Below are 10,000 nucleotides of genomic sequence, written 5' to 3'. Positions count from 1 at the left end.
GTGGTTCTCGCCCCGGGACTTGGGTCAGAGTATGGCCCAAGTGGTGCACTTGTGTCGGTCTAGGGAGGCTGTGCCGGTCCCCCTGGAGGTCTAAAGGATGACCAGTAGTTGTGGTTCTCGCCCCGGGACTTGGGTCAGAGTATAGCCCAAGTGGAGCACTTGTGTCGGACTAGGGAGGCTGTGCCGGGCCCCCTGGAGGTCTAAAGGATGACCAGTAGTTGTGGTTCTCACCCCGGGTCGTGGGTCCGAGTCTGGCCCGAGTAGAGCACTTTGGTCGGCTACCGGGGGGTGTGCCGTGCCCCCTGGAGGTCTAAAGGATGACCAGTAGTTGTGGTTCTCGCCCCGGGACTTGGGTCAGAGTATAGCCCAAGTGGAGCACTTGTGTCGGCCTAGGGAGGCTGTGCCGGGCCCCCTGGAGATCTAAAGGATGACCATGAGGTCAAAAGGATGACCAGTAGTTGTGGTTCTCGCCCCGGGACTTGGGTCAGAGTATAGCCCAAGTGGAGCACTTGTGTCGGCCTAGGGAGGCTGTGCCGGGCCCCCTGGAGGTCTAAAGGATGACCAGTAGTTGTGGTTCTCGCACCGGGACTTGGGTCAGAGTACAGCCCAAGTGGAGCACTTGTGTCGGTCTAGGGAGGCTGTGCCGGGCCCCCTGGAGGTCTAAAGGATGACCAGTAGTTGTGGTTCTCGCCCCGGGCCGTGGGTCTGAGTATGGCCCAAGTGGGGCACTTGCGTCGGACTGGGGAGGCTCTGCCGCGCCCCCTGGAGGTCAAAAGGATGACCAGTAGTTGTGGTTCTCGCCCCGGGACTTGGGTCAGAGTATAGCCCAAGTGGAGCACTTGTGTCGGCCTAGGGAGGCTGTGCCGGGCCCCCTGGAGGTCTAAAGGATGACCATGAGGTCAAAAGGATGACCAGTAGTTGTGGTTCTCGCCCCGGGACTTGGGTCAGAGTATAGCCCAAGTGGAGCACTTGTGTCGGACTAGGGAGGCTGTGCCGTGCCCCCTGGAGGTCTAAAGGATGACCAGTAGTTGTGGTTCTCGCCCCGGGACTTGGGTCAGAGTATAGCCCAAGTGGAGCACTTGTGTCGGACTAGGGAGGCTGTGCCGTGCCCCCTGGAGGTCTAAAGGATGACCAGTAGTTGTGGTTCTCGCCCCGGGACTTGGGTCATAGTATAGCCCAAGTGGAGCACTTGGGTCGGACTAGGGAGGCTGTGTCGTGCCCCCTGGAGGTCTAAAGGATGACCAGTAGTTGTGGTTCTCGCCCCGGGACTTGGGTCAGAGAATAGCCCAAGTGGGACACTTGTGTCGGACTAGGGAGGCTCTGCCGTGCCCCCTGGAGGTCTAAAGGATGACCAGTAGTTGTGGTTCTCGCCCCGGGACTTGGGTCAGAGTATAGCCCAAGTGGAGCACTTGTGTCGGACTAGGGAGGCTGTGCCGTGCCCCCTGGAGGTCTAAAGGATGACCATTAGTTGTGGTTCTCGCCCCGGGACTTGGGTCAGAGTACAGCCCAAGTGGAGCACTTGCGTCGGACTAGGGAGGCTGTGCCGGGCCCCCTGGAGGTCTAAAGGATGACCAGTAGTTGTGGTTCTCGCCCCGGGCCGTGGGTCTGAGTATGGCCCAAGTGGGACACTTGTGTCGGACTAGGGAGGCTCTGCCGTGCCCCCTTGAGGTCTAAAGGATGACCAGTAGTTGTGGTTCTCGCCCCGGGACTTGGGTCATAGTATAGCCCAAGTGGGACACTTGTGTCGGACTAGGGAGGCTCTGCCGTGCCCCCTTGAGGTCTAAAGGATGACCATGAGGTCAAAAGGATGACCAGTAGTTGTGGTTCTCGCCCCGGGACTTGGGTCAGAGTATGGCCCAAGTGGTGCACTTGTGTCGGTCTAGGGAGGCTGTGCCGGTCCCCCTGGAGGTCTAAAGGATGACCAGTAGTTGTGGTTCTCGCCCCGGGACTTGGGTCAGAGTATAGCCCAAGTGGAGCACTTGTGTCGGACTAGGGAGGCTGTGCCGGGCCCCCTGGAGGTCTAAAGGATGACCAGTAGTTGTGGTTCTCACCCCGGGTCGTGGGTCCGAGTCTGGCCCGAGTAGAGCACTTTGGTCGGCTACCGGGGGGTGTGCCGTGCCCCCTGGAGGTCTAAAGGATGACCAGTAGTTGTGGTTCTCGCCCCGGGACTTGGGTCAGAGTATAGCCCAAGTGGAGCACTTGTGTCGGCCTAGGGAGGCTGTGCCGGGCCCCCTGGAGATCTAAAGGATGACCATGAGGTCAAAAGGATGACCAGTAGTTGTGGTTCTCGCCCCGGGACTTGGGTCAGAGTATAGCCCAAGTGGAGCACTTGTGTCGGCCTAGGGAGGCTGTGCCGGGCCCCCTGGAGGTCTAAAGGATGACCAGTAGTTGTGGTTCTCGCACCGGGACTTGGGTCAGAGTACAGCCCAAGTGGAGCACTTGTGTCGGTCTAGGGAGGCTGTGCCGGGCCCCCTGGAGGTCTAAAGGATGACCAGTAGTTGTGGTTCTCGCCCCGGGCCGTGGGTCTGAGTATGGCCCAAGTGGGGCACTTGCGTCGGACTGGGGAGGCTCTGCCGCGCCCCCTGGAGGTCAAAAGGATGACCAGTAGTTGTGGTTCTCACCCCGGGTCGTGGGTCCGAGTCTGGCCCGAGTAGAGCACTTTGGTCGGCTACCGGGGGGTGTGCCGTGCCCCCTGGAGCCATGGGAGTGAGCTCCAGCAGACTGGTATTTTTCGGAGAACCAGGCCCACACTCCTCAGACTTTGTGCCCAGGGACAGGCCACCAAAATCGGCCGCGGCTCGTGCACTTTGCCCCTGCGTTTCTCCCAGAACCAGAGCCGGAAAAATCCCAAAATTGATGCCCAGAGATAGTCGACTCTGCCTGGAATAGATTGCCACCCAAACCCGCCAACTCACGCTGGTTTTCCGATGGCCTCACCTACTAACCCGAGCATGGTCATCGCTCGCACCTTCCAAAACCTCCAGGGGCGCAGGCACTTTTCATTTACTGGCCATAAGGCCGACCGCCTTAAGCGTTAAGCGATAAGCGAAAGGCTTAGTTTGGACTTAGTTTTTGGAGCGACGAGGTCGCCGTTTTGTCAATTCTGAACCGATTTTCACGCGGTTTTCGACTGCCTGCGCCTGGGGAGCCGCCCAGAAGCCCCAGGCAGTGTTCTGGGTGGACTTCCGGACCGGTCCGGACCCGGTACCGGCCGGGGGAACCGCACCACGCCTCTCGGGCGTTTCTACACCGATTTTCGCGGGGTTTTCGACTGCATAGACGGGGCCACCTGCTGCAGGGCCCGAGGGAGGGCCTTACTGAGCTGGGTCCGACGCAGGGCCCGGTTCCTGGAGCCCGCTGGGGGGGGGGGGGGGGTTCTCTAAGGCTCACGGCGGGCTGCTGAGGGGCCGGATCGGATGCAGACAGGCGCTCCTCTGCCCAGGTCTTTGCTCCCCTGCCCCACTAGGAATGGAAGACACACTGCCAACAGCTTCTGGAGGGTGATGGGCCCTGCTGCAGACCAGGTCCGACCCAGGTTTCAGCTATCCCACCCCGCAGGGACTTAAAGACACACTGCCATCAGCTTCTGGAGGCTGCTGAGCTCTACTATAGAGCAGGTCCGACCCAGGTTTCAGCTCCTGCAGCCCACTAGGACTTAAACACACACTGCCATCAGCGTCTGGATGGTGATGGGCCCTGCTGCAGACCAGGTCCGACCCAGGTTTCAGCTATCCCACCCCGCAGGGACTTAAAGACACACTGCCATCAGCTTCTGGAGGCTGCTGAGCTCTACTATAGAGCAGGTCCGACCCAGGTTTCAGCTCCTGCAGCCCACTAGGACTTAAACACACACTGCCATCAGCGTCTGGATGGTGATGGGCCCTGCTGCAGACCAGGTCCGACCCAGGTATCAGCTCCTGCACCCCGCAGGGAATTGAAGACACACTGCCATCAGCTTCTGGAGGCTGCTGAGCTCTGCTATAGACCAGGTCCGACCCAGGTTTCAGCTCCTGCACCCCGCAGGGAACTAAACACACACTGCCATCTGCAACTGGAGGCTGCTGAGCCCTGCTGCAGACCAGGTCCGACCCAGGTTATGGCTCTCCCACCCCCCTGGGACTTAAACACACACAGCCATCAGCTTCTGGATGGTGATGGGCCCTGCTGCAGACCAGGTCCGACCCAGGTTTCAGCTCCTCAACCCCGCAGGGACTTAAACCCACACCGCCATCAGCTTCTGGAGGGTGATGGGCCCTGCTGCGGGCCAGGTCCGACCCAGGTTTCAGCTCTCCCACCCCGCAGGGACTTAAACACACACAGCCATCAGCTTCTGGGGGCTGCTGAGCCCTGCTGCAGACCAGGTCCGACCCAGGTTTCAGCTCTCCCACCCCGCAGGGTCTTTAACACACACACTGCCATCAGCTGCTGGAGGCTGCTGAGCTCCGCTATAGACCAGGTCCGACCCAGGTTTCTGCTCCTGCACCCCGCAGGGAATGAAAGACACACTGCCATCAGCTTCTGGAGGCTGCTGAGCCCTGCTGCAGACCAGGTCCGACCCAGGTATCGGCTCTCCAACCAGGCAGAGACTTAAACACACACACACACACACACACTGCCATCAGCTTCTGGGGGCTGCTGAGCTCTGCTGTAGACCGGGTCCGACCCAGGTTTCTGCTCCTCCACCCCGCAGGGACTTAAACACACACTGCCACCAGCTTCTGGAGGGTGATGGGCCCTGCTTTAGACCAGGTCTGACCCGGGATATAGCTCTCCCACCCCGCAGGGACTTAAACACTCACTGCCATCAGCTGCTGGAGGCTGCCGAGCTCTGCTGCAGACCAGGTCCCACCCAGGTTTCTGCTCCTGCACCCCGCAGGGACTTAAACACACACTGCCACCAGCTTCTGGAGGGTGATGGGCCCTGCTGTGGACCAGGTCCGACCCGGATATCAGCTCTCCCACCAGGCAGGGACTTAAACACACACTGCAATCAGCTGCTGGAGGCTGCTGAGCTCTACTATAGACCAGGTCCGACCCAGGTTTCAGCTCTCCCACCAGGCAGTGACTTAAAGACACACTGCCATCAGCTGCTGGAGGCTGCTGAGCTCTTCTATAGACCAGGTCCGACCCAGGTTTCAGCTCTCACACCAGGCAGGGACTTAAACACACACTGCCATCAGCTGCTGGAGGCTGCTGAGCTCTGCTATAGACCAGGTCCGACCCAGGTTTCAGCTCTCCCACCAGGCAGGGACTTAAAGACACACTGCCATCAGCTGCTGGAGGCTGCCGAGCCCTGCTGCAGACCATGTCCGACCCAGGTTTCAGCTCTCCCACCAGGCAGGGACTTAGAGGCACGCTGCCATCAGCTTCTGGAGGCTGCTGAGCTCTGCCATAGACCAGGTCCGACCGAGGTTTCAGCTCTCCCACCCCGCAGGGACTTAAACACACACTGCCATCAGCTGCTGGAGGCTGCTGAGCTCTGCTATAGACCAGGTCCGACCCGGGATATAGCTCTCCCACCCCGCAGGGACTTAAACACACACTGCCATCAGCTGCTGGAGGCTGCTGAGCTCTTCTATAGACCAGGTCCGACCCAGGTTTCAGCTCTCCCACCCCGCAGGGACTTGAACACACACTGCCATCAGCTTCTGGAGGCTGCTGAGCTCTGCTATAGACCAGGTCCGACCCAGGTTTCTGCTCCTCCACCCCGCAGGGAATTAAAGACACACTGCCATCAGCTTCTGGATGGTGATGGGCCCTGCTGCAGACCAAGTCCGACCCGGGTTACAGCTCTCCCACCAGGCAGGGAATTAAACACACACTGCCATCAGCTGCTGGAGGCTGCTGAGCTCCGCTATAGACCAGGTCCGACCCGGGTTCCTGCTCCTGCACCCCGCAGGGACCAAAACACACACACTGCCATCAGCTTCTGGAGGCTGCTGAGCTCTTCTATAGACCAGGTCCGACCCAGGTTTCAGCTCTCCCACCAGGCAGGGACTTAAACACACACTGCCATCACCTTCTGCTGGCTGCTGAGCTCTGCGGCAGACCAGGTCCGACCCAGGTTTCAGCTCCTGCACCCCGCAGGGAACTAAACACACACTGCCGTCACCTTCTGCTGGCTGCTGAGCCCTGCTGCAGACCAGGTCCGACCCAGGTTTCAGCTCCTGCACCCCGCAGTGGATTAAAGACACACTGCCATCAGGTTCTGGAGGCTGCTGAGCTCTGCTGCAGACCAGGTCCGACCCAGGTTATGGCTCTCCCACCCCGCAGGGACTTAAACACACACCGCCGTCAGCTTCTGGATGGTGATGGGCCCTGCTGCAGACCAGGTCCGACCCACGTTTCAGCTCTCCCACCCCGCAGGGGATGAAACACACACTGCCATCAGCTTCTGGAGGCTGCTGAGCTCTGCTAAAGACCAGGTCCGACCCAGCTTTCAGCTCTCCCACCAGGCAGGGAGTTAAAGACACACTGTCATCGGCTTCTGGAGGGTGCTGAGCCCTGCTGCACACCAAGTCTGACCCAGGTTTCAGCTCATCCACCCCGCAGGGACCTAAACACACACTGCCATCAGCTTCTGAGTGGTAATGGGCCCTGCTGCAGACCAGGTCCGACCCAGGTTTCAGCTCCTCCACCCCGCCATCACCAGCTGGAGGCTGGCTGCTGCTCCTGCACCCTGCCATCAGCTGCTGGAGGCTTCTGTTCCTCCACCCCGCCATCAGCAGCTGGAGGCTGGCTGCTGGAGGCTGGCTGCTGCTCCTCCACCCCGCCATCACCAGCTGGAGGCTGGTTGCAGCTCCTGCACCCCGCCATCAGCTGCTGGAGGCTGCCTGCAGCCCCTGCACCCCGCCATCAGCTGCTGGAGGCTGGCTGCAGCTCCTGCACACCGCCATCAGCTGCTGGAGGCTGCCTGCAGCTCCTGCACCCCGCCATCAGCTGCTGGAGGCTGGCTGCTGCTCCTGCACCCCGCCAGCAGCTGCTGGAGGCTGGCTGCTGCTCCTCCACCCAACCATCAGCTGCTGGACGCTGGCTGCTGCTCCTGCACCCCGCCATCAGCTGCTGGAGGCTGGCTGCTGCTCCTCCACCACCCAACCATCAGCTGCTGGACGCTGGCTGCAGCTCCTCCACCCCGCCATCAGCTGCTGGTGGCTGGCTGCAGCTCCTTCACCCCGCCATCAGCTGCTGGTGGCTGGCTGCAGCTCCTTCACCCCGCCATCACCAGCTGGAGGCTGGCTGCTGCTCCTGCACCCCGCCATCAGCTGCTGGAGGCTGCCTGCAGCTCCTGCGCCCCGCCATCAGCTGCTGGAGGCTGGCTGCTGCTCCTGCACCCTGCCATCAGCTGTTCGAGGCTGGCTGCAGCTCCTCCACCCCACCATCACCAGCTGGAGGCTGGTTGCAGCTCCTGCACCCCGTCATCAGCAGCTGGAGGCTGCCTGCTGCTCCTGCACCCCGCCATCAGCTGCTGGAGGCTGCCTGCAGCTCCTGCACCCCGCCATCATTTGCTGGAGGCTGGCTGCAGCTCCTGCAACCCGCCATCAGCTGCTGGAGGCTGGCTGCTGCTCCTCCACCCCACCATGACCTGCTGGAGGCTGGCTGCAGCTCCTTCACACCGCCATCAGCTGATGGATGCTGGCTGAACGCTGGAGGCTGGCTGCTGCTCCCACACACCGCCATCAGCTCCTGGAGGCTGGCTGGCTGCTGGAGGCTGTCTGCTGCTGCTCCTCCACCCCGCCATCACCAGCTGGAGGCTGGCTGCTGGAGGCTGGCTGCAGCTCCTGCACCCCACCATCAGCTGCTGGAGGCTGGCTTCTGCTCCTCCACCCCGCCATCAGCTGCTGGGGGCTGGCTGCTGGAGGCTGGCTGCAGCTCCTCCACCCCGCCATCACCAGCTGGAGGCTGGTTGCAGCTCCTGCACCCCGCCATCAGCTGCTGGAGGCTGCCTGCTGCTCCTGCACCCCGCCATCAGCTGCTGGAGGCTGCCTGCACCTCCTGCACCCCGCCATCAGCTGCTGGAGGCTGGCTTCTGCTCCTCCACCCCGCCATCAGCTGATGGAGGCTGCCTGCTTCTCCACCCCGCCATCACTAGCTGGAGGCTGGCTGCTGGAGGCTGGCTGCAGCTCCTCCACCCCGCCATCAGCTGCTGGAGGCTGCCTGCAGCTCCTGCACCCCGCCATCACCAGCTGGAGGCTGGCTTCTGCTCCTCCACCCCGCCATCAGCTGATGGAGGCTGCCTGCTTCTCCACCCCGCCATCACTAGCTGGAGGCTGGCTGCTGGAGGCTGGCTGCAGCTCCTCCACCCCGCCATCAGCTGCTGGAGGCTGGCTGCTGCTCCTGCACCCCGCCATCAGCTGCTGGAGGCTGGCTGCTGCTCCTCCACCCAACCATCAGCTGCTGGACGCTGGCTGCAGCTCCTCCACCCCACCATCAGCTGCTGGACGCTGGCTGCAGCTCCTCCACCCCGCCATCAGCTGCTGGAGGCTGCCTGCAGCTCCTGCACCCCGCCATCAGCTGCTGGAGGCTGCCTGCAGCTCCTGCACCCCGCCATCACCAGCTGGAGGCTGGCTTCTGCTCCTCCACCCCGCCATCAGCTGATGGAGGCTGCCTGCTTCTCCACCCCGCCATCACTAGCTGGAGGCTGGCTGCTGGAGGCTGGCTGCTGCTCCTCCACCCAACCATCAGCTGCTGGACGCTGGCTGCAGCTCCTCCACCCCACCATCAGCTGCTGGACGCTGGCTGCAGCTCCTGCACCCCGCCATCAGCTGCTGGAGGCTGGCTTCTGCTCCTCCACCCCGCCATCAGCTGCTGGAGGCTGCCTGCTGCTCCTGCACCCCGCCATCAGCTGCTGGAGGCTGGCTGCTGCTCCTGCACCCCGCCATCAGCTGCTGGAGGCTGGCTGCTGGAGGCTGGCTGCAGCTCCTCCACCCCACCATCAGCTGCTGGACGCTGGCTGCAGCTCCTCCACCCCACCATCAGCTGCTGGACGCTGGCTGCAGCTCCTGCACCCCGCCATCAGCTGCTGGAGGCTGGCTTCTGCTCCTCCACCCCGCCATCAGCTGACGGAGGCTGCCTGCTTCTCCACCCCGCCATCACTAGCTGGAGGCTGGCTGCTGGAGGCTGGCTGCAGCTCCTCCACCCCACCATCAGCTGCTGGACGCTGGCTGCAGCTCCTGCACCCCGCCATCAGCTGCTGGAGGCTGGCTTCTGCTCCTCCACCCCGCCATCAGCTGACGGAGGCTGCCTGCTTCTCCACCCCGCCATCACTAGCTGGAGGCTGGCTGCTGGAGGCTGGCTGCAGCTCCTCCACCCCGCCATCAGCTGCTGGAGGCTGGCTGCTGCTCCTGCACCCCGCCATCAGCTGCTGGACGCTGGCTGCAGCTCCTCCACCCCGCCATCACCAGCTGGAGGCTGCCTGCTGCTCTTCCACCCCGCCATCAGCTGATGGACGCTGGCTGCAGCTCCTCCACCCCGCCATCAGCTGCTGGAGGCTGGCTGGCCGCTGGAGGCTGGCTGCTGCTCCCACACACCGCCATCAGCTGCTGGAGGCTGGCTGGCTGCTGGAGGCTGGCTGCTGCTGCTCCTCCTCCCCGCCATCACCAGCTGGAGGCTGGCTGCTGCTCCTACACCCCGCCATCAGCTGATGGAGGCTGCCTGCTCCTCCGCCCCGCCATCACCAGCTGGAGGCTGGCTGCTGGAGGCTGGCTGCAGCTCCTTCACCCCGCCATCACCAGCTGGAGGCTGGCTTCTGCTCCTGCACCCCGCCATCAGCTGCTGGAGGCTGGCTTCTGCTCCTCCACCCCGCCACCAGCTGCTGGAGGCTGGCTGCTGCTCCTGCACCCCGCCAGCAGCTGCTGGAGGCTGGCTGCTGCTCCTCCACCACCCAACCATCAGCTGCTGGACGCTGGCTGCAGCTCCTCCACCCCGCCATCAGCTGCTGGTGGCTGGCTGCTGCTCCTGCACCCCGCCATCAGCTGCTGGTGGCTGGCTGCAGCTCCTTCAC

Source organism: Nothobranchius furzeri, unplaced genomic scaffold (genome assembly GCF_043380555.1).
Source record: "Nothobranchius furzeri strain GRZ-AD unplaced genomic scaffold, NfurGRZ-RIMD1 Scf032, whole genome shotgun sequence".
Taxonomy (NCBI): Eukaryota; Metazoa; Chordata; class Actinopteri; order Cyprinodontiformes; family Nothobranchiidae; genus Nothobranchius; species Nothobranchius furzeri.
Note: the sequence above shows the minus strand (reverse complement) of the source record.